Source organism: Dasypus novemcinctus, chromosome 3 (assembly GCF_030445035.2).
Source record: "Dasypus novemcinctus isolate mDasNov1 chromosome 3, mDasNov1.1.hap2, whole genome shotgun sequence".
NCBI lineage: Eukaryota > Metazoa > Chordata > Mammalia > Cingulata > Dasypodidae > Dasypus > Dasypus novemcinctus.
Window position 1 is genome coordinate 106,699,028 of NC_080675.1, and position 4,694 is coordinate 106,703,721.

Sequence of the window (4,694 nt, forward strand, 5' to 3'; positions counted from 1 at the left end):
TACCAGGGTCCAGGAATTAGACCAGAACCTGGTATGTGGGAGGCAGGCACTAAACTGCTTGACCTACATCTGCTTCCCCACCAATATTGCTTTTGAAAATGGATGAAGGGGATCACAAATCAAAGAGTGTGGGCAGCCTCTAGAAGCTGGAAAAAGGAAGGAAACAGATTCTCCCTACAGCTTCCAGAAGGAATACAAGCCTATAGCCACCTTGATTTTAGCCCAGTGAATCCCAGTTTGGGCTACTGATCTCTGGAACTGTAAGATAATAAATTTGTGTTGTTTTATAACACTAAAGTTATGCTAATTTGTTATAGCAGTCATAGGAAACTAATACAAAAAAGAAACCTAATTATTATCTACTGGGTGCCTATTTTTTTTTTTTTTTTCTTTAAGGGGAGAGGACGAGCACAGTTCCCCACTACCATAAATTATGCAGTCAAGTTTCCTCCTGCATTTGGAGAAATTGCAGGGGTCAGCACAACTGGAGTTCTATGGATAAGCCTTGGTCTGGGGAAACCACCTTCATGATCGTGGTATCTCCCCTATCAGTTAAGTATACTTATTTATTTTTAAACATAGCAATAACATTTTTAAGCACAACTCTTATTTTTAAATATAAGGAAATTCACCTAGGACAGGAAGATAGGTGCTCTAAAGAAGAACAAATATGGACAAGTACATGAAAGGAAAAGTGGGAAGAGGAAGGAGCATACATTCAAAGAAAACTTTTGTCTACTTCATATTTTTCTTCATTGTTAGCCCTGGCCCTGAACTCAAGTTACTGCTTTGAGAAGAGGCTATGAAAGAGAAAAGCCAACAACTTGTGGACTGATTATGTGAAACCAGAGGGTGGGCAGTGACTGCCTGATGCTCCAGGGGTGCCATGTTAGATGATGCACAAATCTGCAGATCATGCCTGTTTGATAGAAAAACACTTTTTTTTTTTTTTTTGGCAATTTCTGGGACCCATATTTCTGTGCTGACCATTAGTCACTTGGCATTAGACAGGAACTCAGTAGTTCCATTAATTTTCCAAATGACCGATTTTAATTTATAAAGCCTTGTCATTGCCTCTATTTACATTTATCTACATCATATACTCTTTGTCAACTTCCTGAACTTGGGAAAGGTCTTTGGTCATTCAGACTAAGGTTAGCAAAAGCCTAGGATCCTGCTTCAGGTCCTACCACTGAGAGGTCATTTCAGAACAGAGACTGTATGGGAAATCCAGAAACTCCTGGGAGAAGCAGTGCAGACCTCAGGAAACACTGGAAGAAAACTACAGCCGCTGGAAATTTCTACAGGGGGGTGGAGGTGGGGTAAATTCTAGCTCAAGACTTCTCCAATACAAACCTGAAGCTCTGAAATGATGTCATGTTTCTGGGAGCCTCGGGAGCTGCCTTTGGACTCAGAATGTAGCCCTGGGAGGAAAAGTTGTCCTGAAGTGACTGCATGGAGAGCTTTCATGTGCCTTCCATTATCCCTCCTCTGCTTCAAACTAAGGACAGATAAGCCATTTATGCTTGAAACTCCCTAGTGGCTTTATGTATGCTTTTTTTTTTTAACCATGATCAGCATGGATTTGATACAAAATCTGAAAACTCTACATAATGTATGCCAAGCACATTCTGATTCATTTGCATGTAAATCATCACAGATGATGCTTTATAAAGATTTCTAAGATGCTTCTTAATAAGCATTTTCAAGCCTCTTTTATTTTTCTGTAAACATTCTCTTTAATCTCAAACTCTGGAAGGTTTGAATTTGGTTTGAAATGGCAAGCCCAGGAACTGTGAGCAGATTCTGACAGGACCTAGCCCTTCCAGCCCTACTTTTCATCCGTCAGCAATTGACTCAGAATCTCTTGGCCAGACGGATGAAGAGTCCCAGCTGTCAACTCATGTCTCCCACTGGTACTTTATACTCATTGGCTTTAAAAACAAGAGTGTTTTCATGTTTTAAATGCTCATTTACAAACCGTTTCTCATCTCTGGAGTCTCTGCAATGTTCCCTCTGAGGCCTCAATGCTCCCAGGGGAATTTTCCCTGGTTTAGGAATAAATAGGAAGGAGGGGGTGGGAAGAACAACTCTCTTCTGATAAGCTGTCCCAGCTGACAAGCCCTTCCCCTCAGACCCATCCACTTAGATCAATGAACATTTCACAGGCTTAACCAGTTTATCTAAAGAAAAGACAAGGTCATTTTTTTAAGCCATACTTACAAAGAGGTTTGCAACATCAAAAATGTTTCCCGTAGATTTCAAGTAGGGAAAAATGATTTCCCTACCTTATGCAACTCCATAAAAATACCCTTCTCTTCCCTTTCAATTATTCTTTAAACCAGTCATGAGTTTTGTTGTGATTTTTTTGAAAATCGTTCTATAAGCCTCTCTTAAGAAGTATCCTCATTTGTCCTGTATATTTTTTCTAGATGCATATATTCTCTATACATAAGCACAGGTCAACAAATGTGGAATTTGGAAATGTGCTCTCTTGTGACATATGTTAGTGCTTTATGTGAATATTCATCTGAATTCAGGCATATATGACATTTTAGTCAGCTTTGCAGGGACTCTATTACTGTTGTCCATCTGTGATACATGACTCCATCAGGGCCTTCCATATGCAGTTCACAAATATATATTGAATGAATGAATACAACAATACATTCTACCATTGTCTGATTATTAAAATATATTTAAAATACTAGCATAAATATGTTCTGTTCAGGTATGAACAGGTTTAAATGTAAATATATCAGGAAAATAATAATAATGTAATTAGTAATGTATGGTCCACAAAGCCCTTGCATATGTAGTCTATTTTAATATACAACCTAATTGTTCATCTTGAGATATTGGTTCAATTGCCAAAGATGTCAGGCAACTTCTGTTAACATTTCAATGATGTAACTTACGGAATTATTTTCCCCCAAATCTCTCCTGCCAAAACATAGATGAAAATTAATTGAATTCATTAATTCCCTATACTTTCTGGTATATGACAAAATGCATATAAAATACCTCCTCTCATTTAAAATCTAGTATGTTAATTAGAGTACAGGCCAATATATTATAACAAAGATACTCAAAAATAGAGTGGAACGAAAAATTTAGAAATCCCTCTCTCCCTCATGTAGTAATTCAGAGATAAGCAGTCTAGAGCTGGAGGACTGGGCTTCCTCTACAGGATATGTAGGCCCAGGCGACTGGGTCCTTCGTGCCATCCTTAATATGTGACTTCCACCTCTGCTCCCAGCCAGGAGGAAGCAGCAAAGAAAGGAGAGAGGGGTTTATACAATTGTTTTCAGGGTCAAAATCTTAAAATTACCTTCTTGTCATACTCATTGGCAAGAACTTAGTTGTCTAGTCTTACCACTCCAAAGGGAAGCTGGGAAGTTTAGTGTCTAGATGAATTGCCACATGCCCTGATGAAACTCAAAGGTGGGTGGTTGGGGAGGTCCTATAACAAATGGAAACTGGGGGAAAATTAACAGTCTTGGCCACACTTGGCAAACTGTATCTGTATAATGGGTGTAGATGTGGGTATTGAAGAGTAAGAATAAGCCAAGGGAGGCATTTGGAAAAGAAATTGTCCTAAGAAGAAGGCAGGATCAAAGGGTTAGTTGTATAGCATGTCCTCCATCTTGAAAGCAAGGAACTATGCCAAGAATAACATGGAGTCTGCCACTCATAGTTCTCTGTTGCCTCATCCCCTGTGCACATGGATCTGAGTCTTCAAGGAACAGTTAGATAAATATTTTCAACAAGAAACAACATTTTCTACCCCAGATCTTCAAGACATGATAAAGAAAGAGCAGTGCAGACTTAGGTAGGTGCAACTTTCCAAGATGTCCTATTAAGGCAGTAATCATGGAAATCATTCAAATGGTAGCACCAGAACAGTATATGTGGCATTAGGAATAATGTTGGGTTGGAGCCAGCATTATCAGATTGGAGATCCAACTCCAGTGGAGGAGAGTAGCAGGAGATAACTCCATGGAAGGTACCATTGGCTATGACAGGGCCTTCTCCATGTTGCCCCAATTCCTGGAACCAAACCATTGTGTTGGAAGATGGTTGCTTGGAAGGAGCCCTCAGGAGAGAAAATTGATCTGCAGCTCTGAATGAGGGTACAAGGTTAGTGTGATGTCCTAAGAAAACTACTTTTTTTACTATTACATTTTTACTCCCATCTGTATGCCTTACCCAAAAAGTGTTGACAAGTGGCATAGCTTCTGCTTATCTTATGCCTAGGTGATAGTTTAATAAATTCAACAGTCTATAGTGATTATATGCAGAAAAGTTAAAATAAAATAGCATTTACTCAAATGACTATTTTCATCTTATTTAATGGACAAAGAATAAAGTAACCCAGAGGGCAATTCCTAAAATACATTGATCAGCAATTTTCTCTAAATTATAAATACAAAACACAGAATTATCCTAAGACTATTACAAAAGCCAAGAAAGATGAAAGGCCCTTCTTTTCTTCCTCTAAAAGTCCCATCAATTTTTGTCTCTCAGTGCACAGTAACCCTATCTTCAAAGTGACAAAAAATACAACTTTATGTAAATGCTTTGAACTGCACGTAGTGCAGACTTCCACATAAGAGTCAAGTTAAAATTCATTCCACGTGTTCTGAAAATACAGTATTCTACCAGATGAGTATGGATGGATGCAGAACGGTTCA

The 4,694-nt window shown here is 38.7% G+C and overlaps 1 non-coding gene across 1 annotated transcript; it reads right to left on the minus strand.

Moving 5' to 3' along the window:
• Window positions 1–393: 393 nt before the first annotated feature.
• LOC111766175 (U1 spliceosomal RNA) lies at window positions 394–560 on the minus strand. Its single transcript, XR_002798286.1, has one exon. It is a non-coding gene; the product is annotated as a U1 spliceosomal RNA (small nuclear RNA).
• Between the last annotated feature and the right edge of the window lie 4,134 nt (window positions 561–4,694).